Source organism: Giraffa tippelskirchi, chromosome 3 (genome assembly GCF_054371585.1).
Source record: "Giraffa tippelskirchi isolate mGirTip1 chromosome 3, T2T-mGirTip1v1.2.pri, whole genome shotgun sequence".
Lineage (NCBI taxonomy): Eukaryota > Metazoa > Chordata > Mammalia > Artiodactyla > Giraffidae > Giraffa > Giraffa tippelskirchi.
In genome coordinates, this window is record NC_137277.1 from 179405880 (window position 1) to 179431612 (window position 25733).

The following is a 25733-nucleotide window of genomic DNA, read 5'->3' on the forward strand; positions in this document are numbered from 1 at the left end:
CCCGTGCTGCCAGGGCCCAGCAGGCCTGTGCATTCCTTCAACAGACTTCCCTGGTGTGTGTCCTGTGTCGGGCCCCAGAGAGCGGATGGTGGGTCCGGCACCTGCCCTGAGTCCCGGGGGGCTCAGCCTTGGACGGCAGGGAAACTGGCCATCAGAGCACATGTGTGAGGCTAGTGGAAGAGGGTCCTATGAGAGGCCGGGGAGGGGTGGCCAAACTGGACTTGGGTGTGGGGAGGGGGAGGGTTCCTGGAGAGGTCCCATGGAGGCTGGGACCTGATGCTGGAGTTCGCCTGGGGCCCGGGGGAGGAGGGAGGATGGGGGAGCGTGGACTGGAGGAGGTGCAAAGTGGAGGAAATGGATGCAGAGATGCAGGCCCAGAGGTAGAGAGAGAAGCACCGGCCAGTCCCCGCAGCCTCCTCCTAGGCCCTGTCCCCATGGTTTCCTGGCAACAGTCTGGGCTGGGTGAGGATTGTGTTTAGCTGCCTCACATACGTGTGGACTCGGGAAATGGCCGGGACAGCCCGGAGCCTTAAAAAATCCTGACCTGGAGACACTCAGGAGCTGTGGGGCTTGGGCAAGGAAGCCTTGCCCTGAGCCTCGGGGTCTCACCTGGGAAAGGGCGATAATAACATGTGAAAGGCCAGCTCGCAGGTTCTGCCCGAATGTGGGGAATTATTAGTGCTGCCTGGACCACAGAGCTCCGTGCGAGAAGTGACCCCGGTTTTGCTGAGAAAGAGGGAGACAGAGACAGAACGAGGCACAGGAAAGAGTGAGACAGAGAGACCCAGGAGACAGTGAGACAGAGGGTGAGGAAAGAAGGACAGACAGAGGGACAGAGAGCGAGCGAGCAAGAGATAGGTAGGCAGATAGATTTGGGGGTGGGAGAGGGAAAGAGACAGAGGCAGAGATACAGGAGAGACAGAGAAAGAGTCAGAGACAAGCAGAGACAGAGTGAGAGAGAGGGAGACAGAGAGACAGAGAGAGGTGGTGGATTTCAAGGCAGTAACAGGCATTATATCTGGATGGTAAAACGATGAGTGATTTTGACTTTCATACTTTTGGTCATATTATTTTCTGATTTTCCTCTATAATTACTTGAATAATTCTCTCTTTAAAGACATGGTTTCCAGATGTAAACTGAATTTTTAACACTTCCTGCAATTTGGAAATACCTAGGAGAAGCATTATAATTTGCAGGCAAATTGACCCAGAAATTTCACTTCTTAAAATTTATTCAAAGGAGAAACTCATGGAGGCGTCAGTGATTTAATTACAAGGATGATTTTTGAAGTGTTGTTTATAACAGCTAAAAAACAAAACAAAACAAAACCCCCCAAACAAAAAGCAACCCTCTACCTTGTATGCACAAAAACAGGTGACTCAATAAATAAATGATGTTCCATTCACAGAATGGATTTCTATGTAGCCTTTAAAATGATGTAAATTGTAACTCATTGGTGAAGATATTCACAAGATACTAATATGTATTATACAGCAAGCTTCAAAAAGGTACAATTCTAATTTGTTAGAAAAAGATACATTGTCTGCATGTGTGCATGGAGACAAAGCTGAAACTTTTATCACCAAGGTGATAACTGTGGGGGTGTGACAATAAAAGCAATTAAAGTTATTTCAAGTCTTGTGTATGCATTAAGAATTCTTACACAAGGAGGTCACTCTCCTGCCTTTTGCTCTGTCTTTAGAGAAAAGAAGAACAGGTGCTCACAGTCTAGAGTGTGATAATCCAGCAAGACTTTGATGGTCATAATTAAATTGCACCTCACCCATGTCAATTCACACAGATTTATCCCAGCTATGTTTTGGTTAACCTTTCCACAGAGGCTACAGCCAGACACCACTCATTAAAAAATTAATCATTTCCCTCATTTTTATAGGCTGTGACAATTTCATTCCCCTGCTAGTTGCAAATGGAAGTCTGTCATCTCTTTTTAGATATTAAGTCTGGGGTTCTGTTCATTGCCATCATGAGAGCCTGTAATAGGTGTATCAGGAAAGCCTTTTCTAGGTGGATATAACTAACAAGTGGGATATAACACTTGAGATTCAGTTTCTTTGGCTTTTCTATTCAAAATGTACATGTTATCGCTACAACATCTTATAGAAATGACAGATTGTATTTCTTTAGACTCATTTCAAAAAGAATTTGAAGTGGTGCATATAATAGGGTAAAAACAATTGAGATCAGGGTGAAGGAAAGCTAACGATATGAAAATAACACGTAAAGAGGAAAGTTAGTAAACAAAACACATACCTCAAGGTATTAAATATTTGCTAGATTGGGATATCAGGTTTACTCTGATCTTTCCAGTGGCTTATTTTCAACATTTAATAGGATCAAATATAGAGCAAAATATAAAGAAATATAAACCTTAGGCACAAACTGTCACCTTTCTCTTAAGCTCAACTGTGATCAACTTCTAGGCAAAGAAACTTTAACTTTTCTTTTAAACCTCAGGAAAATAGTTCCTTTCTGTCACTTCCACTGTTTCCACTGGAAAGCTGACATCCTGCCCACTTGCCACAGAGGCCCGGGGTTTCTCGCCTGCATTCTGTGGACAGAGCGATCCGAAGAAGAGAGAGGCTTCTGTCCTCAGCTCACTTGTATGTGTCTTCTTTGTAGAAAGGAATTAGCCTTTGTTAAAATGTCCTTTTCCATACCTCCCAATGTTTCGATGCTCATATTCTCAGTCCAAAAACAGGGAAGATTCAGCTGCACCTCTGGTCCTTTTCCAGACACAGTTTGCACTCACTGTGATGATTTTATTCCAAGTGAGATGTTACCTTGGCAACCAACTTTCCAACTCACTCAATTAACCCGCTTCCTCCCTGTAATCAATACTCATTAGCACCAAATCACTCCTTCGCTTTGCCTTGCAGTTAAAACCACTCATTCAGGTCAACCTGTTTCCTAAAGGTAACAGTCTTTTCTCCTCTGAACCCCACAGAACCCCTCTCCCTAGGTCCTCTGTTGCTGTCTGCCTAATTCGGGCTCGGCCAAGAAGTACTGGCTGGTGGATCTCCGTGGAGTTGGCAAGAGAGCTGCCATGGTGGCTTCTGGCATTCCACTGGGTCACTGGGCCCTTGCCCACAGGTAAACTGGCAAGAAGGAAGATGGTACCTGCCATGTGGAATCAGGGAGACAGCTCCTGCACACACAGGAGGTTCTTTGGAGATTCCAAAGGAGAAATGCTATTATGTGAAGGTTATAGTAGATTCAATGGACATGAACTTGGGCAAACTCCGGGAGATGGTGAGGGACAGGGAGGCCCGGTGTGCTGCAGTTCATGGGATCACAAATAGTCGGACAGGACTTAGCGATAATAGAGTGATACAGTTTGAGAACACAGAAAAAAAATATTGTTAAAACCCATACAGTCTAGATCATCTTTGGTTCTGGTTTTGACGCTGAGTGTGGTTGTAGGGAGTTAAGACTCTAGAGAACATCCCTCACTGCACCAAGCGTGATGGAGGAGGGTAAGGGCACAGTGGATATCAATGTCTCTGCCCGCTTTCCTGACCTGCTGCTCTGCAGGGAACCCGGACTGGGTGGTCCTTCTAGGGGCAGGGATGCTAGTGGGTCTCCAGAGGCTGGTCCGAGAGGGGAGTGGACTGCTTCTGTCTGACACAGGGAGGGAGATGGAATTCTGAGGTGCAGTCCTAAGGAAGGGGAGCCCTGGTACCCAGGAAGTGGGGTCCGAGGAAGGGAAGAGCCTGAGCAACATGGTGGTGTAGGAACTTCAAGGAAGTCAGCTTGTACACTGTGCCTCGTGTAAGTGGTGCTGGGGCAGATGGGGGCTGGGGAACGCGAGGTAGGAGTTGGCTCACTACTGGGCAAAGAGATGCCAATAGGAACAGCACTGCTAGATGGCAAGATGATCCACAAAGAGAAACACTGAATTAATTCATTAAAAGCATCGCTTCAGGCCCGGGATACAGGCACTGGGAGAAGCAGCATCAGCCCTGTTCTCAAGGGGCTCACATTCCAGAGACAGAGACAGAAAACAGGCCGGAAATAAATGAATACGCATTTTAGGTGGGCTGGGCTGTGAAGAGGATAAATCAGAGAGACACTGGAAGGGGGTGCCGTAAGATGGAGAGGGTCAGGGGGACCTCTCTGAGGAGCTGATGTAGGAGCTGAGAGCGCAGCTGGTGAGGAGCCAGGAAAGAGTTCTCTGGAAAGAGGAACGAGCAAGTGCCAAAGCCTGTTCCCATGCGTCAGAAATCCTGCTCACCCCAGCCGGGCACTCTGTTTACCAATCATTCAACCAGAAGTGAACATCCTCTGCTCTGGGTGCCTTCACGCCTGACTCCTGTCCCTCCCCACACCCATGACTTCTGACACATATCCTGTTAAATTTCCAGCCCCGGAAAAACACTCAGCGTCAGTGGTAGTAATAATAATAATAATGTCAACACATCTATGTGACACCGTATTTCATCTTGGACATCTGGGAGATTGAAAAACAAACTGGTGAGAATCCAGTGACAACCTGCCTCTTATGCGTTGCAGGTGGGAATGCAAAACGGGAACTCTTTTGAAAGCATTTTGAAAATAGTCATCAAAAGTTACAGTAATGTTCCTACCTCTGGAACCAATAATCTCATTTGAGGGAATAATGTAAACTGTGGCAAGGGTTTGTTACCAAAGATGTGCAGTTGAATGTTTTAAGGACACCAATCTGAAACCTGCTTCAGTGTGACACAATGAGAAAAGGGTTAATTGTGGTGGGTGGATCCATGGAAGGCAAGACAGCCGCTAGAGCAGATACAGTGAAATGGTGATGGTCTTTGTGGTCAGGTGAATCTTGGTTCAGATCTTGGCTCCTACAGTCACTGTTCTGTTTCCTTGGGCCATTTCTTTAACCTCAGTAAGCTTCAGTTTCCTCACTGGTAGAACAGGGATATCATTCAGCTCTTTTCTTTTCATGAGCAGAAAGGAAGCATTTCCATGAAGGGCAGCATACACAACCCAGTGGGTGGTCAGCATGCCAGTGTACCCTCCCACCACTCCTCTCGTGATGGCTGACCAAGTACTTTATACTTTGTGATCTCACTCAATCCAGACAACCTCAGGACTATTATCCCCATTTTGCAGATGAAGAAACTGAGGCTCAGAGAGGCGAACAAATTTTGCGAAAGTCATTCAGCAATTAAGAGGGAAAGTCAGGACTTGTCCTTGGGAATTCTGACCTTTGCAGCATGCTGCCCTCTTGTGAACTCCTACTCATCCTTCAAGACCCAGTCCAAATATCGCTTCTTCTAGGGAGCCTCTCCTGATACCTCTCTGCTGGTGCTCCCACGGCCTCCTGCATAGGCCTCAGCACAGAGAGGCATGTGGTCTGGGTGCAAAAATGTGGCTTTGGTACCAACTTCAGGTCCAAATTAAAAACTTAGTTCTACTGCACTGCCATTCTCTCCTGAGAAGATTTGGTGGTAACACCCTGGTTGTACCTACCTCCCTGATTTAACAGGTAAAAAACAGGATAGCTCATGCACTTTCTTTGATATCCAGCAAGAGCAGTGAGGTTTCTAGTGAGCCCGGTGCTCAGTAAATGACAGCTGCTCTCCTTTTTCCTTTTTTTGGAAACTTCCAGAAAATGGGTGTTCACCATTTACTAGCGCAGGTCCTTGGACCTCAGTTTCCTCAACAGTCAAATGGAGCTGAGAGTGGTACTTCCTCTGAGTACTGTGGGGGAAGGTCGCCCGAGCGGATATATGTAAAGCATTCTCAACAGGGAGGATTGGAAGCCTGGCACAAGCGTGAGCATTTATTTTCATTAATCTCCTGATTGAAAGGCATTCCCCGCGCGGTGGTAACTGTGTTAGCTGAGCAGCCGGGCAGGGCTACGTCTGGGCCTGGCACGGAGCCCGGCTGCGCGTGGAGGTGGGCGAGGGAGGGGATGGATGGAGACTAGTCCCTCGGGAGAAGGATACTGGAGCGGGGAGGAGCATCCAGGCCCAGGAAGGGCCGGCCTCTGGGCCCCACCTCACGCCCCAGCGCTGCAGGCCGGCGGCCAAGTCGCTAATGAAACGGGCCGCCGTGTGGCTTCCCAGGCGCTCCCAGGGGAGCCCTGGGGACCAGCCAGGCACAGCTTAACCTTGACCGGGTCAGGGTGCCCCTAGGTCGGAAACGGGATGGGAGGCGCATCCCCCTGCCCCTCCCATTTCCGAGTCCCCAGATCCACAGGCAAGCAGAGGGCGGGGTTCCAGGGGAGGTCCTCAGGTTGGGATTCCGCTTCTGTGCCCTCCAGCCCTGACTCCCGGCCTGATCTCTGGATGATGGACCTCTATATAACCTCGCCTTTACCCGATCTCACACCCAACCTGCCGCTGGACCTGGGATCAGGCTGCCTGCCTTCTAATTCCTGTTCCAGCCTCTTTGTGGCATTGGGGCCTTTGGGAGGTGGCTCAAGCCATCTGTGCCTCAGTTTACCATCTGTAAACTGGAGATAATCTTAAGACCCACATTAGGGTGGCTGAGATTACATGAGCTAATAATACAAGTAAAGGGCTTAGAACAGGCACATAGTAAGTGCTCAGTAAATGTCGGCTCTTGTCACTTGCAGAGTGACACATTTAGGTTACTGAGGCGTGAGAACTGTTTGGGAAGTCATTTGGGATAAGGTTCTAGGTCTGGTGCTGAAAGCAGGGGTTGGTCCCGTGACACATTTAGGTTACTGAGGCGTGAGAACTGTTTGGGAAGTCATTTGGGATAAGGTTCTAGGTCTGGTGCTGAAAGCAGGGGTTGGAACCTCTGTTCTGTCATCTACTACATCTGTGAGTTGGGCAAGTCACTCCAGCATTTGGAAACTCAGTTTCTTCATCTGTGAAATGGGAGGAAGGTTCATCTGAGCCAACTATGACACAGATCAGTAATAAAACACCAGCTCCCACCTGGTGCTGCCTGCTCTGTGAGCCGGACCTGATTCACCCCCTCTCCCTCACTTCCCTACTTGCACCCTGCTCCGGGTCCCACCTCCAGGAAAGCTGGCAGCCAGGGTTGGAAGTGCAGTCTCTGGTTCTCTGTGGTTTCTCCCCGCAGAAGAGGTAATGCCTGTCAGTGTGTTTTGTTTGGTCCACGGCGGGAGGGGTTTAGGAAGTGGAAGAGAGCCTGGGAGTGACTTCTGGAGTGAGGGGGGGTGTGGCAGACCTGAGTTCTCATCTCTCTCTACCCCTTCTTGCCTGGGTGGCCTTGGACAGTTCTTCAGCCTTGAGCCTTGGTTTCCTCATCTGTGAGGTGGGTGTCACAGCACCCACCTGTGGGTGCTCCCTACTTCACAAAGCACTTGTGAGCATCAAGTGAGGTGCCCCATGCCAGGCACCTGGCACAGAGCCCGTCTCAGAGGAGGCAGTTTACGTTGGGGCTGGCTGGTGCTTGTACACTCATTCACTCACCCACTCTTAGCTGAGGCCCACGGTGTGTTGGGTTCTGGCTTTCGGACACAGTCTCTGTCTCATGTATGGATGTGAGAGTTGGACCATAAAGAAGGTTGAGCACTGAAGAACTGATGCTTTTGAACTGTGGTGTTGGAGAAGACTCTTGAGAATCCCTTGGACTGCAAGGAGATCCAACCAGTACATCCTAAAGGAAATCAGTCCTGAATATTCACTGGAAGGACTGATGCTGAAGCTGAAACTCCAATACTTTGGCCACTTGATGTGAAGAACTGACTCATTGGAAAAGACCCTGATGCTGGGAAAGATGAAGTCAGGAGGAGAAGGGGACGCCAGAGGTTGAGATGGTTGGATGGCATCATTGACTCAATGGACATGAGTTTGAACAAGCTCTGGGAGATAGTGAAAGACAGGGAAGCCTGGTGTGCTGCAGTCCATGGGGTGGCAAAGAGTCAGACATGACTGAGCGGCTAAACAGCAACAACCCCACTCTCCGGGGGTCCCCAGTATTCTCAAGGAGCAGAATGTAAGCCATAAATGACAGATGTTAGCCGGTGCTCTAAGGGGAAGTCCAGAGGAGAGAGCCACCCCTGATGAAGCGGCATGATGGGGCAGGAGAGATGGCCCAAGCCAGAGAACAGCGCCTCGCAGCAGAGACCCACTGTGGAAACGAGGAGTCTTGCTGGCAGCTCAGACGGTAAAGAATCCGCCTGCAGTGAGAGAGACCAGGGTTCGATCCCTGGGTGGGGAAGATCCCCTGAAGAAGGGAATGGGAACCCACTCTAGTATTCATGTCTGGAGAATTCCATGGACAGAGGAGCCTGGTGGCCTACAGTGCGCGGGGTCACAAGAGTTGGATACGACTGAGTGACTCACACTTTCATTAGAGAGACAAGGGGATGAGGTGAGGGTATCCTGGCAGAAGCACCAGCACAGACAGAGGGTAGGGGTTCAGCGTGGGAGGAGCAGGGGTGGCCTGGGGAACGGAACAGGGGACACCCAAGAAACTTGGATTTTATCTTGGGAGCCTTTGAAAGCTGTGGGTTGAGATTGTTGGGGGTATTAGACGACCCCCCCTCTCCTCACTAACATTAGCTCCCAGCCCTCACCCAGAGATTGCCGTGTGGCCAGCGCTTGACAGGTTTTATTTAAGATTCCTCAGAACACCCTCTCTGTCTTGAATAGACCCTATGAGGATTCCCATTTGAGGCACAGAGAGGCTAAGGAAGTGTGGCCCAAGGTCACACAGCCATGAAAGGCTGAGTTTGGAAGCAGACTGCTAGCTCCAGCCTCCTCGCCCCTAACCGTGTCCCCACCAGCCTCCCTGCATGATCGGCCCTGAGCCCCAGCCCTCCCAGGGGCCATTCTGAGAATCCCCAGGGTCGGTGTCAGCCCCTTCTTGCTCAGTACCTAGTTCTTTCTCCTGGGCTGATTGACAGAGCTGCTTTAATGGAGCTGCCTGGCTGCCCAGGTGTGGAGGAGGAGAGCAATTTCTCAGAAATCCAATTAGTGGAGTGAGTGACCAGTGTGCCAGCAGCACCCCCTCCCGACCCCCGGCCTTGGCTCCGGCCCTGGCTGACAGGGGAGGTGCTTGTCCACTGTCCCCTCACCTTGCTTCAGCCCCTCCTTCCTGGCAGAAGTCTTGGGGGCTTAGAGTCAGAGTAGGTTCTCTGACCCCTAACACCTCTTCTTCTCCTTGATTTTCTCTCTCCTCCTCAGTCTCTCTCCTGCCCTGCCCTGCCCTGCACCATCCCCCTTGGCCCTGCCTCTATTTGGAGCCTCTTCCTCAAAGATGAACTGGGTTTTCTCTCTCAGGCTCCCTATTGCCCCAGGAGAGAGTCCCAACCCCTCCCCAGTCAGACCAATGACATGGTTCACCATCACCTCCCAGATCCCTGTCCTCAAACTTCCAGACACAACCAGCTCTTTACTGAGCATCTCTTTATGCCAAGAGTCTCTGAGCTTCTGCAACTGCTGTTCCCCTGCCAGGAATCCTTCCCTCCTTCTTGTGATGAAATCCTCTTTATGCTTCAAACAGCACCTCCTCTGGGCAGCCTTCCCTGATTTCCCCAGGCAGGGCTAGTTGCTCCTTCTTCTGTGTCCCCTCAGCATCCGGTCCCCAGTGCCCATCCACTTGGGCAATCTGTTTGTTTCCTTTAAGCCCAGTATTAGCAGTGATCCCATTGTATGACAATTATTTGATTAGCTGTCTCTTCCCCCAATCAGACTTTGAAAACTCCTCAATAATATCGAAATAGCTGTCACCACTGACTCTTTCTTTGTACCAGGGACTGTGCCGAGACTTCACCTGCAGGATTTCTAGCTCTCCTGACCATCCAGGGGGCAGGTGATGTGCCATGTTCATCTCCACTTTATAGATGATCAGTGGAAGGACAGACAGATGAAGTGACTCATCCAAGGTCACAGAGCACAGAGCCTGGCACAAAACAGCTGTGCCCAGAGGTTTGCTGAATGGGTGTGTGAATAAATGGGAGGTCTCCCATGGCTGGGTCTTTGGATCCACCTTTGGAGCTTCAAGGGAAGGGAACTAGAATGGAATGAGCCCCTGAATATGCTAGGAGTCCCCTCTGTCACCTGAGATCCTGATCCTATTATCTCACTTTACAGATGAGAAAATGGAGGCTTAGAGCTATTAAAGGACCCTCTCCAGCCCTGAGAGACTCAGTGGCAGAGCCAGGATCTGGGTGATTCAAAGCCAAGTTTAGGACAAGGGTTTGGGGACTCTGGTGCTTCTGGAGAGAAGGGGTATTCATTTCAGTTTCCTTAAAGTTCCTCCTCCTTGGTTGAGAACTCCAGAAAGTCAAAATGAAGCAAGGGCTTGGGGCTATGGTCTTGACTCTGATTGTCTGGGGGCCTGAGGAGGGTCATACCTGTTCAGGATGAGTCCAGCTGAGTCTTGGCCAGGGGAGACCTTTGGAATGTCTGCTGGAGGATGGGAAAATGTGAGTGTAAGTAAAGAGCTTGGGTCGTGGAAACAGAGAGCTCTGGGTTTGAATTCTGCCTCTGCCACCTATTAGCTATGTGACATCAGACAATCACTTGACCTTTCAGAATCTCAGTTTCCTCATCTGTAAAATGGGGATAATATGCCTCATATTGGGTTTTGGTGAGGATCACAGATATTCCATCCAGAGTGCTTGGTGCTTAGTAAGCAGTTTGCAAATGTCAGCTTTTATTAGTAGGGTCAGAATTAGGCTCTCTAGAATTTGAGAGTCAAGATAGAATTAGTGAAAACTAGGACCAATGGCTGCCAGTCCAGTCGAGGCCTGTCTATTTTTTGTCTGCCTCTTGGGATTACCCAGAGGGCCCTGCTGGGGAGTCAGGAGGGCCATGAGCTCAGAGCTGGCATTTGGGTAATAGCAGGATGAATCGTGAAACAGATCTGAGTTCAAATCCTGCTTCTTCTACATACCTGCAGGGTTACTTTGGGCAATCTTTGTTCCCTTTAAGATTCAGTTGCCCTCTCTGTAAAATGGGGGCATCATTACCTGCCCCAAAGGACTTTGGTAAGAATTTAATAAGATTGTTATACTGTTATACAAATGTCCATCCAGTTGTCAGTTCCTTAGACCTCAGTAAACGTTTTATTTCTTAAAATGATTTCCTCCCCAGTAAATCATTTTCACTGTCATATTATTTGTTTTTGGAAAACTATGTGCGTGGCTTGTAGGTGGTTTTCTTCCATCCATCCCCCTATCCACCAATGCATCCATCCCTCTTTAATGCCAGACCTGCAATGTGCACTAAGGATCTGGATAAAGCAGTTCAGAGAGATGTGATTGCCCAGAGGAGCAGGGACAGTGTTCCCTAGCTGAGAGGTGAGATGCCTCGCTCAGATTTGCAGGCAAGATCAGGACTGGCCGGCGGGGGACACTGCATTATGTGCAAAGGCACAGAGGCCTGGTCTTGAGACTGTGGAGCCCTTGGAAAACCAGAGTAGGAGAGGGTACAAGTGAAGACTCACTGTTTCCAGGGTCCTTCCAGGGCTGGGGGGCCTCGGTCTCCCGTAAACGGGGCGTGCGCGCCCTCTGCTGGCTTGCCCGCTGACTGCACCTTAGGGTTTGGAGACTCCCAGCCAACTGGGTCTGGGAACCAAAATGCCCATAAAAGGTGGACTGTCTCAACTGGGAAGGACCCCGGGGATCATCCACCCATGCCTTACCGGTAGAGACAGGAGGCTCCGTGCGGGGCAAGGAGCTTGTCCAGAGCAGGAATTCGAGGCCCTAAGTCCCAGACGGGGCTCTGTCCATGCCTGGGGTGGGGTGGGGGGTGGTGTTCCTTGCAGGGGAACTCCAGGTCGGGGGTGGGGACAGGGTGATCGTGGAGCGCAGAGGAGGTTTTCAGATTCTCAGCCTTCACCCCATCTGGCTGGCCCCGTCGTGGGATTTCCTGTTTTGTCTTGGAGCAGCGTCACTGCAACCTGATAGCCACGAAACGGAGACTCAAGGTCTGTGTGTGTGTGTGTGTGTGTGTGTGTGTGTGTGTGTGTGTGTGTGTGTTTGCATGTCAACGGCTGACGCTGGTGTCCATCAGCAGGTGCCCAGGGCTGGTGACGTCACCGGACAAGTGCTCTGGTCTCCGTTTGAACCGGTTTGCCCAGCCCCAAGTCCTCAGGACCTGCCACCAGCGTCTTGCCCCTGGTTCTCCAGCTCGAGGGGATGGCAGTGGACTGAAGGGACATGAAAGCAGGAAAGATGCTTGCCTTTCGAGCCCGGGTCAGGGGCAGGGGTGGGAACTAGGTGTGGGAACTAGGATGGACTTTGTATTGGGTTAGACGTGGGGAGGGTAGGAGAGATGAGACTGGGAGCTGCTGCCCAGGCTTCCAGCTTGAGTGATGAGCTGCACCCCTCAATGAGAGAAGGAGGCTGGGGGGACCTGCCCACAGCCGCCGGGTGCCTGAAAGCTCATTACATATGGAGAGCACAGTTTCCTCCTGACCATCTCTTGCCCCTTCCCCAATCCTTTCTCTTGGCTGGGCTGCTGTGTATGTGTGAGCCTGCATAGGTATGTGAGCGGGTGTGTTGTGTGCCCCTGCCCGTGGGCTGGAAGCTTGGTGTCACCGGGGATGGGAACCTTAAAAACCTTATTGCTCCAGGAAGAGGCCTGCTCGGCTGGGAGCTGACCCTTTAGTTCCTGTTCTGATCTCATCAAGGCCAGGGGTCTGCCCTTGCTCACAATAGGTGGTACCTGGAGACAGCCTGCCATTCAGATGGGAATTCCAGACCTGCACTCATCTCCCCGCTGGGGTGGTCCCGGTCAAGCCTCTGCCTCTCTCGGAGCCTTAGTGTCATCACTGACAAGCAGGACAATGAGCTCTAGCTCGCAGGTATCTGGGGAGGATGGAATGAGGTTTTGCAGGCAGAAGTCTCAGTGCAGTGCCTGGCACCTGGCATGCCCTGGATGAAGAGTGGAGGGTATTATTATTTTTAAGCCAGGGGCCCTATTGCTCAGTACTCAGGCTACCACTCACCTTTCTGACCTTGTCTCTGTCTTCTTCCTCCTGTTCCAGCCACACTGGCCTTCCACCTGTGCCTGGGGAATACCAGCCCTGGTCCGGTCTAGAGCCTTCTGCCCAGTTGTTGCCTGGTTGGTTCCTGCTCAGCCTTCAGGTCCCAGTTTAATGTCACCTTCCTGGGGCAGCCTGCCCTGACGGCTCTGCCCAAGGTGCCCACTCTGCCGATCCAGGCACTCTCTAATTCTCTGCTGTTTTCTTCCTAGCATCTACCACCGCCAGAGCCTGCGCAATTTGTTTATGGTTTATAGTCCTACCCCTGTCTGTCTGTTGTGTTCTCTACCTTGTCCCTCGTGTCTGCAACAGGGCCTGAGGGCACATAGTAGGCCCTCAGTTGTCACATGTGGACTCTGCAGAGGCCTCTGATGCATGAGGAAAGCTGGGGTTTGGGAGCCAGACAGTACTGGCTTGAACTTGGAATCCCAAATTCTGGCTCCATCACTCCTAGGCTGTCTGAGTCTCATGCCCCTCCTCTGGGCCTCAGTTTTCTCATCTGTCAGATGGGGCTAAGCAGAGTGATGTGACAACAGCTGGTTAGACGAAGCAATGAGATGGTGAGCATGCATCATGCAGGCCGGGATTCAATGATAACAGTGATGAAGACTGCTACTTGTCAATCAATTGCTGCACTAAGATCCTTACTTTAAAAATTCATTTCTTCCTCACAATCACCCTGAGGAAGGGACGGTTATCCCATTTTAAAGATGAAGAAATTAAGGCTCGGGGAAGGAGTCCCATGCTCAGTGAAGCTTGTATCTCTCCAGTAAGGGCTGTAGACACAGGAGATTTGGGGGCATGGCCAGTTTCTCTCGTTAGTATCTCCCCAGTGTTCAGGGAGGACTGGGGATCTGGCCACCTGAGCCCCAATTTCAGCTCTGCCGCCGACTTGCCGTGTGACCCTCGCTGGGTTTCTGCCCCCTTTAGAGCCCCATTTCCCCGTGTGTCTCATGAAGGCACTGCACCAGGTCAGGGGGTACAACCTCCAGGGCCCACAGGGCAGAGGCAGGGGAGGTGGCTGGACCCAGGAAAGGCTGGGGGGAGCTGGGCAGTGGCCACTCGGCTCTGGAGGGTACCTGACGGGCAGGAAAGCGGGCCTAGGATTGCCAATGTTTATACTTTTCAAGAGAAGCAGAAAATTCAGATTTTCATGTGAAATCTGATTATTAAATGTTGGCAAAATTTTAAAAAGAAAGGAAAAAAGAAAGACACTGTGTGGGCCAAACAAAGGCCATTTGTGGCTGCATTTGGGCTCATGAGCTGTTGCTTTGTAATCCACGGGATACCCACTTCTAGAGGCCATTTCTTGCTCCTGGACCCTTGATAAAAATGACTCATACCACTGAGTGTTTGCTACATCCAGGGGCATATGTGATGTTGTTAACTCTTCCCCCCTACTCCCAGTAACCCTACCGTGTAACATTATCCCACTCATAATATCATCTCCATTTGATAGGTGGGAAGTTGAAGTCCAGAGAGGTTAAGTAACTTGTCTGGGTCACACAGCTAATACATGGCAGAGCTGGGGGACAAATCAGGGCTCTCCTGCCCAAGCTCACTGGTGTAACCACTGTACCATCCTGCCACAATGACCTCCCATCACCCCCGGCTCTCTGTCCAGCCTCCTTCCCACCAGGCTCCCCCATCCTGGGCTCCTGGCGGCTCACACACTCACTGGTCGACCCCAAGGCGGGTTTGGTACAATCTCAAACTGCAAGGAGGGTGAACTGGGCAGGAAGCCTTTTCTTTCTCCCCAGGACCCTGGGTTCTCCTCTCTCCAGATCCCCTGGTGCCATAGGTTGTGCTAGGGGCCTGCTGGCTTGATGAGAAACCTACTGAAGCAGCGCTCAGGTCATGGGCTCCTCCAACAGCCAAGCCACAGGAAATGTCTCCTCCTTTGGGGAGGTCCTGGCAGGGAGCCGGCTGGTTCCTGGTGTCAGCGGAGCTGCTGTTAACTCTTCGTGTCTCTCCAGCAAATCCTGCAGCGAATCCCCAGGAGCGCAGATAGTGCATGCACATGCTCAGGTGGGGTCTCTGTGTGCGAGGGTGAGTATGCACTCATTTCTGTGTCTGAGCGCTGTGGGGTGCAGTGTCTACTGTGGGGTGCCTGTCGTCTGGGTGGATGGATTTTCCTACAACCCGAGGACTCAGACCTTCACGAACTGCATGGGTGAAGGTGAGAAGCAGTGATTAAAGCAACCACCACTGATTATTATACCACAGGTGCTTAGGTAAATGATTTTTTTAAGTGCCACATAACCCGATAAAGCTGGTGTGGCTGTCCCCGTTTTGTGGATGAAGATACTGAGGCTCAGAGCCAGGCAGTGAAATGGCCAGGCTGGTAGAGCTGGTGAACATTGGAGTGGAATGTGGATCCAAGCTTGCTGTCTCCACTCCAAGCCATTGCTCCACCCACCCGCCACAGGCCGCTTTGTTTGGATCAATGGTGACCCCACGCTGGTGCTGGAACCTTGCTCCAGTGGGCTCTACCTGGGACACCCTCTTTGGATTTTCAAGTCCTCAGCCCACCTGGAGTTGACTACCCTCGGCATCCAGACTTTCCTGGCACATTGGACACTAAGACGTCCTGAGCTGCCATCTTGTCCGGCGCCCATGGCTTATGGCCGGGTGCAGGGCTCTCAGTTGCTGGGACCTGCCTAGGGTCCCACACTGACCCTATCACAGTTTGGGGTTCAGCCTCTGAGGACTGTTGGCTGCTGGTGGAAGGAGCAGGCCTGGCCACTCTCAGGGATGTGTTGGGTTTGGGGGCCCATTCTCTGGGCTCATGGTCTCTGTTCTCTGCGCTATCTTGCTTTTCTCAGTGGCTGAGCCCAGAGTCCAGAGAGGGGACTCTTGACCTGACCTCAATTGCACCATCCTTGCCAGGCCTCGGTTCCCTTCAGCTCTAACTGTAACTAGAGGGCTTTGAGGGGACTTTGATCACAGCTGCTTATCTTAGAATTCCTGCTGGAGGCTTTGGAACCATAGAGGGGATGTGAGGTCAAGTCCTGGCTCTGCCACTTATTTGCTGGGTCATCTTGGGTGAATTGCTTTGCCTCTCTGAGCCTCAGTTTCTTTATGTGTAAAGTAGGGATAATAATGGGACCTACTTCATAAGAGTATTGTGAGGATTAATAGTAGTAATAGTTGTAATGACAGCTGCCAGGCTTTAAATGTTTACTATGAGCTGGATGGGCTTCCCAGGTGGTGCTAGTGGTAAAGAACCCTCCTGCCAATCCAGGAGACGTAAGAGACGTGGATTCAATCCCTGGGTTGGGAGGATCTCCTGAAGGAGGTCATGACGCTCCAGTATTCTTGCCTGGAGAATCCCATGGACATAGGAGCCTGGCAGGCTACAGTCTATGGGGTTGCAAAGAGTTAGACACAACTGAAGCGACTTAGCATGCACATACCATGAGCTGGAAGCTGTTATCCCATTTGATCCTCCTGGCAGCATTGTGAGGCAGTTACTGCTATTATTCCCATTTTAGAGAGGAGGAGACTGAGGTACAGAGGGGTTAAATGGTTTGCTCATGTTCGTCCACTAGTTAAGTGGTAGTGCCTGGATTCCATCCCAGATCTTTCTGACTCCAAAGCCCAGAATGCTTAACCCAGGAGGGTTATTCAAGATATCTAACAGTTGCCCTGGCCTGGGCCCTGAGCCATCAGAATAGATGCCTGCCATAAATAAACAAGCTGTCTGTCCTCCCAGCACCGTCTTATCCATTACACACTCAACTGTGTTAAATGGGATTAATCGAGGAAATGAGATTACAGATGTCAAGCAGCTTGGAGAACCATGAAGCAGCCCATGTGCTTCTATTTCTCCTTCCGCCGTGGGGAAGAGAAGGGCCAGGCAATCAGGAGAGCTGTGCTTAGCTCCACACCCTGCCATGAACTTGCTGAATGACCTTTGGTGGGTATAGGAAGCCAGTTTCCAGAATCATGGATTAACAAGTTCTAAACCTGCCAAGGAGATGATGTCCAGTTGGTATCACTCAAGCCCATCCATGAGGTACAACCCATTGTACCAACTCTTGCAAAGAGTCGTCAAAGCTGACCCCAGGAGTTTGGTGAGTTCCTCAATTAAGGGATTATGCATTTGGGTTTTTAAGAAACAACTTAAAATACATTGTGCATCTTTCATGTATACAACTTATTGAAAACCTACATCCCGGAGAGCTTGAATAGGTACATATACTGGTGGAGGCACCACCACGATCAATACTGTTGACATCCCCATCAAACTTTGGAAGGTTTTGTGCTTCTGCTTAGCCACCCCTCCCTCCCTTCACTCCCACTCTCAGGCCAGCCCCAATCTGTTTTCTGTCACTATAGATCACTTGACCTTTTCTAGAAGTTTACCTCAAGGAAATCACAGAGTTTGTAGACTTTTGGGTCTAGTTTCCTTCAGTCAGCATAATCTTTTTGCAATTCATTCTTAGGGTTCTGCATTCCTTTTATTTCTGAGTGCTATTCTATCCTATGGATACACCAGTTTGTTTTCCCATTCACTTTGGATGGACAATGGGTTGTTTCTATTGTTAGTTTTGGACTATTACAAATAAAGCTTCTGGGAAGATTTATATACAAGTCTTGTTGTGGCTATATGTTTCTTTTCTCCGAGGTAAATCCCTAGCAATGGAAGGTCTGGGGTACTTGGAAGGGTGGACTGTTTTCCCAAATGGTTGTACTGTTTTACATTCACGCCAGCAGTGGAGGAGAGTTCCTGTTGCTCTACATCCTTACCAACACTTGTCGTGGTTGGTCTTTTTAATTGGAGCCATTCTCATGGATGTTTGGGTGGGGGGCTTGTCCAGTGTGGCTCCTGCTGCAGTCCTGAGGAATGGATGGTTTCTGATGGCTTGTGATGGGCGGGGAAGAGCAGACCTGAGCACTGAAGACAATGACTAACCATCGGGCCATCAGGGGGAGTGGGTGCTGATTGGTTTTCTCAGGCACCAATTTTTTGGCTTTCTGGGTGTTAGCCAGGCTCAAAGGTGGCCCCCACTGATATGTCCTCCTGGGGTTCACAGTCTTGTATAGTCCCTCTCCCACAACCTCGTGCCAGGGTTGGTCTGTGTGACCAATAAGATGTGGAAGAACTTGTGGGGTCACTTCTGAGGTTAGGTTAGAAAAGACTCAACAGCTTCAGTCCTGGTCATTCTCTCTCTCTCTCTCTTAGATCATTTGCTCTTGGGAAGGCCAGCTGTACCGCTGTGAACAGCCTGATGGAGAGGGTAGTGTGAGGAGGCATTGTAGCCTCCAGCCAATAGCCAACCAGAAACTGAAGCCTTCGTCAACAACCATGTGGGTGAGCTTGCAAGCAGGTCCTCCAGTCCCATCAAACCAACAGAAAAAGTAGCATCAAACCTCACATGAGACCCTTAGGCCACTCACCTAAGCTGTGCTGCAAACTCTTGCCTCTCAGGAAGAGTGTGAGATCAATGCTGCTTTAAACCACAAATGTTTAAAGGGGGTCTTTTGTTATGCAGCAATAGATAACTGATACACCCTGGATTATGTACTCTTATTTGAGATAGCAACTGTTTCCCCTGCCTTACCCCATCTAAATAATCAAGATCAAAGCCTGGTGTCATGTGGGTAGCCCACGTGGTCTAGCACAGCTGGTTTGACCAGGCTGAGACCTTCCTTTACTGACAAAGGTCCACATAGTGAAGGCTATGGTTTTTCCAGTAGTCATGTATGGATGTGAGAGTTGGACTATAAAGAAAGCTGAACGCTGAAGAATTGATGCTTTTGAACTGTGGTGTTAGAGAAGACTCGTGAGAGTCTTGGACAGCAAGATCAAACCAGTCAATCCTAAAGGAAATCAGTCCTGAATATTCACTGGAGGACTGATGCTGAAGCTGAAAGTCCAATCCTTTGGCCACCTGATGCTGATGTGAAGAACTGACTCATTAGAAAAGACCCTGATGCTGGGAAAGATTGAAGGTGGGAGGAGAAGAGGATGACAGAGGATAAGATGACAGAGGTTGGATGGCATCACCAACTCAATTTACATGAGTTTGAGCAAGCTTTGGGAGATGGTGATGGACAGGGAAGCCTGGTGTGCTGTAGTCCATGGGATCGCAAAGAGTCGGACACAACTGAGCGACTGAACTGAACTGCTGCTGCTGCTGCTGCTAAGTCGCTTCAGTCGTGTCCGACTCTGTGCGACCCCATAGATGGCAGCCCATCAGGCTCCGCCGTCCCTGGGATTCTCCAGGCAAGAATACTGGAGTGGATTGCCATTTCCTTCTCCAGTGCATGAAAGGGAAAAGTGAAAGTGAAGTCGCTCGGTCGTGTCCGACTCTTGGCGACCCCATGGACTGTAGCCTACCAGGCTCCTCCGTCCATGGGATTTTCCAGGCAAGAGTACTGGAGTGGGGTGCCATTGCCTTCTCCAAACTGAACTGAACTGAGACCTTCTAGATATTCTTTTTCCTTTTTTTTTTCTTTTTCGTCCCTCCCTCCTTTTCTGTTTTTCTTTTGACAGGAGGAGAAGATTGAATCAAATAATGTGATGGAATACAGTACTAGGTAAACTCGGCGGTGTGTGTGTGTTTGGGGGGGGGCGGGTGGAACCACCAAGATGGTCTGCAGAAAGAGGACATTGAAGTGAGAGAGAAGCAGGGATGAGAGACCCCATTGGGAAGATATATACTGTCTGAGGACCTGGCAGGATTGGTGTGTCTCGTTGTGCTGCTGGCGATTGAATTCTGGGAAACTCCTCTGATGCTTAAAATAACCCTCCTTTTGGCTTGAGTTTCTTTAAACTTCTGCTTTTCCCAATCAAATCATTTGAAGTCAATAATCATCGTAGGCAATGTTTTCTTTGAATAGACATAAAATGTTCCATTGAGTGGACCTGCCTTAAGTTTGCACAACTGTTCTCCTCTGCTTGGACATTTAGGTTATTTCTCGTTTCTCTCTGTCGTAAACAATGCCGTGATGAACATCTCCAGTGATATCTTCAAGAGAGCTTTTCAGAAGTGATGAGTGAGCCAAAACATCCTATTAAATGACTTTCCAGAAAAATGACACTGATGCTTTTGCCAGCTATAGAAGAAATCACTCATCTGACCTGCCCTCACCAGCCTTAGGCTTCTCTCACTGGAAGTTGCCTTGTCCTGCCACTTACTGGGTCGAGGTGGACCTAGCTCAGTGCACCATGCTGGGGGCAGAGTCCAGATGTCACAGCAGCCACATCGTGCCAGCGCCTCTAGCATCTAAACAAGTCAGGAGAGATCTTCATCACGTTCTTTTATTTAAAATGAAGTGGATTCTAAACACCACTTAAAAATACATTAATAATGGTGTTGGTATATCATTCATCTTCAACAAGTGACAGATATTTCCCCCAGCAAAATGCCAAAGTGGGAAAGTGGGTTAGGGAGTTAGATTGATGCGTTTCTGTCAAGGGGCTCATTACCTCTCGCCCAGACGATCACCCGACTGGCCCCCTGCCTCCAGCTCCTGCACCTCCCACCCTGGCCCCATCTGCTCCCTCCCACGCTGATGTCTGGTTAATCTTGCTCACAGGATTTGTGGCAGTGGGATGGTGGGAGGCCTGGAGTCAGGCGGCAGGGGTTCTGACCTTGGTTCGATCACTGAGTTCCTGGGGGAGGGTGGCCACTTGCTTCTGTTTTCACCCTTCTCAGGTCAACACTCTGGTTTTTCTTTAGGGTCCTGGTCTTTCCTCGGTCCTGGGGTGTCCTGTGGGGCTGACACTCTCTGCCCACCTGATATCCATTCCAACAAGAGGCATATTTTACCTAGGCTTGGCCATTGAGAGTTCTGCAGACCCTTGGCTCAATGATTGGTCCAAGGGATGGGCAGCAGGTGTCCCAAGCTGAGCCAGCCATTGTTTGAGGCCTGGATCCAACTGTACCTGAAGTTCACGCTTTAGCATCCTAGTTATGTGAGTAAGGTCCCTTCTTCCCTCTCTGCTTCTTCTTTTTCTTCTTCTTTTAAAAGAAGTCCATCTGAATTGGGTGCTTGTTCCTTGTAAACGGGCTCTCCTTGTGGCTCAGCTGGTAAAGAATCCGCCTGCAATGCGGGAGACCTGGGTTCGATCCCTGGATTAGGAAGATCCCCTGGAGAAGGGAATGGCTACCCACTCCAGTATCCTGGCCTGGAGAATTCAATGGACTGTATAGCCCATGGGGTCGCAAAGAGTTGGACACGACTGAGTGACTTTCACTTTCACTTCACTTTCCTTGTAAACGAAAGAGTTGTGACTGATGTGCAGTATGACCTTGAATAAATCCTTTTTGATAGCCTCAGTTGCCCCACCTTAAAAATGTAAGAGTTGGATTCTCAGGAAGAGAATCCACCAGCCCGGGAGGTTCAAGTCCCCCATCTGGGTCGGGGGGGACCCACATACTGAGAGGGTCACAGATGGACAGCCTGGCTCATATGGAGACGGTTACTGTGCAGCCTCAGGAGAAACCTTAGTTGGGTGTGCTCTTCCCAGACCTCCAGAGGGCTGCCCAGGAGTGAAGGCTGGTGTGTGTGTGGGGGGCAGACCCCCGGGGGGAGACCACTGGGGTTCCCTAGTGTGGAGCATCGTGACCCGCAGGGAGATGTGCTTCCCTTGCTCTGTGTCTCTCAATGGCTCCCAAGTACCTTCAGGGTTAAGTCCCCTCCCCTTAGGTGGGCGGAAGGCCAGACTCCACATAGGGCTTAATACATACTGAATGAATGAATAAATGAACAAAACTCTTCGTGGCCAGGTTCTCGCGCAACTACCCAGCCCTAGACTCAGACCCTCCGCCTTCTACCCTGCACGCTCCACTCCCCACCTCCCTGAACACGCTGTGTTCTCTTATGCCTCAGCCTCCTCCATCTAGTTCCTCTGCCAGCATCTCTTCCCAAATCCCCCTTCCTGGCCTTGACAAACTTTCACTCTTCCTTCCATACCTGGCTCATTCGCTGACCCAATGAGTGTTTCTGAAGTTCCTACTATGTGCTGGGCACTCTTCTGGGTGGCTGGCATTGACCCAAACTGGTGAAACGTCTGTGAACATGGAGCCTACTTACTGGGGGGGACTCAGCAGACACTGGAGAAGGAAATGGCAACCCACTCCAGCATTCTTGCCTGGAGAAGTCCATGCACAGAGGAGCCTGGAGGGCTACAGTCCATGGGGGTCACAAAGAGTCGGACATGACTCAGTGACTAAACCTCCACAGCAGACGCAGAGGAGGCCAGTGGGTGATACAGGCTATGGAGCAGGGGCTGGAGAAAAGTGAGGACAAGGGATGGGGAGCTGGTGGAGGGAAGTGCCACAGGCAGAGGGAGAGGCTGGGGCCAGGTCGGAGTGGGGGGACGGTTAGGGGGTTTGGTGGGGGTGGGGAAGAGTCAGTGGGTTTGGAGAAGAGGAAGAGGTGGTGGGGGGGGAGGCAGCAGTGGGCAGAGCTTTGTGCGGCTGGGGAGCAGCTGGCATTGAGTCCGGAGGAGAAGCTACAAGAGGACTTTGAACGTATTATTTATTTATTTTAAAGAGCAGGGCCCTCTGGCTCCTGAATGGGGAACTTTAGGAGGCTTTGATTCCCAGCGGCCCCTGCTGAGCCCCTTCCTGCCACCCCCTTATCGAGGGCCCTCCCCGGCCCCCCGCAGGCAGGTCTTGGCCTCTGTGCCCTCTGCCTGTGATGTGGGGCAGGCGACTGGCGTGGGCTCCCCTCGGCCACCCGGGCCGCGGAAGTTGGGGGACAGAGGGCGGGTCCTGAGCAGAGCCGGGCCTCTCGGGCGTGTGTGAGGGCCCTTTGTGCCAGGTCGGCACTGCAGTTTGATCAGGACCTAGTGGGGCCAGATCTGGCCTCTGATCCCTGCCAGACAAAGGGCCTCATTGAGAGGCAGGAAGTGAGGAGCTGGGCTTTATCTGCCCAGGGATTCGTGGGACCAGCAAGGGGCCAAAGAGCAAGGAGCCTGGGGCTCTGGCAGACCTTTCCCTGACACGTTATCCAGACTGTGATTGGTTGGAAGGTGCTTTCTCCCTCCCCCTGAGCCAGCCTCAACTCCGATGCCAGCCTCACCCCCTCCAAGGGACCTGTCTTGCGGGGGGGTGGATCTCACCACTCAAGTGAGTGACTGACATGAGACTCAAAGCAGGATGCCTCTCCCTCCATGCCAGACACAACCCCTTCCCTCCAAGCACCTTCCGGATATCAGCTCAGTTCATCCTCACTGTGACTGTATGAAGGCCAGACTGGTATTAGCCCCATTTTACAGATGAGCAAATGGAGGCACAACAGGATTAAGGAACAGGCCTAAGTTCACCTGTAAGGAGTGGGGCTGGGGTTCGGTCTTAGGCAGTGTCTGACTTCTTGGGCTCACTCAAGATCGTGACTCTCAACCCCTGAATGTTACAGAAGGCCTGGGGGTGGGGGTGGGGTTGTCCAGGATACAGAGCCAGTTAGGGAAGGCTGGGACCGGGGCTGTGATGGGAGTGCTGAGGCCTGGGTTTGAATTCCAGCTCTTTGATATTACTTGTGGGAACTCGGGCAAGTCCCTTACCTTTTCTGAGGCTTTTTTCCTCATCTTGGGGACAATAACCTCCTTTCTCAGGATTGCTGTGCTGACAAGGTGAGGGCTGAGTGTGCTCGGCAGTGTCTGGTGAGGGGCGTGGCCTCCCCGTGGTGTGAGTTCCTTTCCTTCCTCTTCCCTGCTCCCAGGCGCCAGTGCTGACCACAGCTTAGAGGGTGACGTGACACTCACACCTCACTGCTGCTGCTACTGCTAAGTCACTTCAGTCGTGTCCGACTCTGTGCGACCCCATAGACGGCAGCCCACCAGGCTCCGCCGTCCCTGGGATTCTCCAGGCAAGAATACTGGAGTGGGGTGCCATTGCCTTCTCCGTCACACCTCACTAGTGGCCTCTAAAGCCATGGCTTTTCAGCAGGGTGCTGGCCCAGATTACCAGGGAGCTGTACAAAGATCCATGCCCTGAATCCTACCCTGAACCAAGTTTCTTCAAGCCTTTGGATCCAAAGAAGTGAATCCCTAATAGTGGAATGCCTGATTCCGAAGAGTGACACAGGAGAGACTTGGAAGGCTGTGTGTGTGTGTGTGTGTGTGTGTGTGTGTGTGTGTGTGTGTGTGTGTGTGTACAGGGGGCAGTTCCTTCTGTTAGGTAGTTAGAATAGAAAACAGGAGTCCAAAATGGCGGTGGCTATAAGACAAGGAAGGGAAAAGCCCGAGAAAATAGAACAAAGGAAGGTCAAAGGAAGGTCCGAGGACCGGAGTGAGGACTTCAGGTAGAACAAACAGCACTCCTGGCTAACCCAATTTACATAGGGCAGGCCCGGGGGAGGAAAAAACATATAAAAAGAGGAGCCAAAGCGCTCTCTCTCTCTCTCGCCCGCTGGGGCGTTCTTCTCTTTGAGTCTTTGGGTCAACATGCCCTCACGCCTCGAGGATGGATTTTCCTGCTATTATCTAAATAAAATAGAGCTGCAACACTGATTTGTCTAAGAGCTATAACATGGTCTGTCCAAGACCCAAGAGCTGTGACGCGCCAAGGGCTTTAATGTCCGTTGCTCCAAATCTTTGTTGTGACGAGACAGAACCGAGGAGTATACACTCGCCTGACCCTTCCCATGTCCCCAGTGTGTTCGGCCAGCCCTGACTCTCTGACAAGCAGCCCACTTGCCTAGTGGGTCAGCTAATTGAGTCTACTAAGCTTTGCCCTTAATTAAAGGTGAGGTCAGTCAACAGTCTGGGGGTTCAGGGAGCTACTGATCTGTCAGGAGCTGATGCTTGATCTCCCCTAATCAAATCTCATTTCCAAATGTCCTTTCTTGAGAGGAGAATATATAGAGTAGGGTCTCTCTTTCTCTTTACTGCCTTTTGCTTGTTTCCTAATAACAGCTGAACTGTGTGTGTGTGTGCTCTGTCCTGGGCTGAGGGCACTCAAGTGTCCTGTTTAACCCTTCCAACCACACTATCAGTAGGTACACCTGTGGCCCATTTAATAGATGAGAAAATGGAGGCTCTTAGACCACAAAACCACTTGCTCAAGAATAAATAGTTGCTAACCTATAGGCTAATATTTTAAGACTTTGCTCTTAACCTCTACTCATTACTGCTCTGTGTCAGATGGGAATGAAAACCAAGATAGGCTGCAGCAAACAGAAAACTTAGTAGTGTTGAAATGACTAGGGGTTAACATTCTCACATAATGAGAAATCTAGGGCTGATGTGGCAGCTCAGTGACAGTGTCAGAGAATAGGCTCTCTGTACTCCATTGTTTCTAGCTTGTGTTTTGTTTTTTTGCCCTCATAGTTCTAAAGTGGCTGCCAGACCTCCAGCACTCACATTTGCATTTCAGTCAGGAAGGTTGTGGAAAGGCCAAAGTTCTCTAATTTGTGAGGTTTTGTGTTTTGGGGAAGTGAAGTCCATTCTAATAGACTCCCACCTAGATCTCCTTGGCCAGAACGTGTCCCTGGTTACTGTTGGCTGGAAGGTAGTTTGAAAAATGAGACCTTAGCTTTCCTCCCTATAGAGTTGCAGGAGGCAGTGAGGGGGTAGCTGGGAAAGATGCTGTGGAGCCAGCTCATGTTCTTTCCTGCCCTTCTATTTTGATCTCTCCATGCAGGTCTCTTCACGTGTCAGTGTCCCCCTATAGAGACTCGACTACAGCCTGGGGAGTCGAGGGACTTTTTAGGTGCTTCTGTTATCCAAGGTCTGGGCAGTGATGGGGGTGCCTAGAGAGCTTGAATAGCAGGACAGTTTGTTTTCTGGGCTTCATTTCTTCATTTGTAAAATGTGACCTCCTTGTCCAGG

The 25733-nt window shown here is 50.7% G+C and overlaps 1 long non-coding RNA gene across 1 annotated transcript; it reads left to right on the forward strand.

Annotated features, from left to right (window-relative positions):
• Positions 1–7345: 7345 nt before the first annotated feature.
• On the forward strand, positions 7346–11034 carry LOC145541970 (uncharacterized). Its single transcript, XR_014079479.1, has 2 exons — positions 7346–8320; positions 9705–11034. It is a non-coding gene; the product is annotated as an uncharacterized LOC145541970 (long non-coding RNA).
• The last annotated feature ends 14699 nt before the right edge of the window (positions 11035–25733 follow it).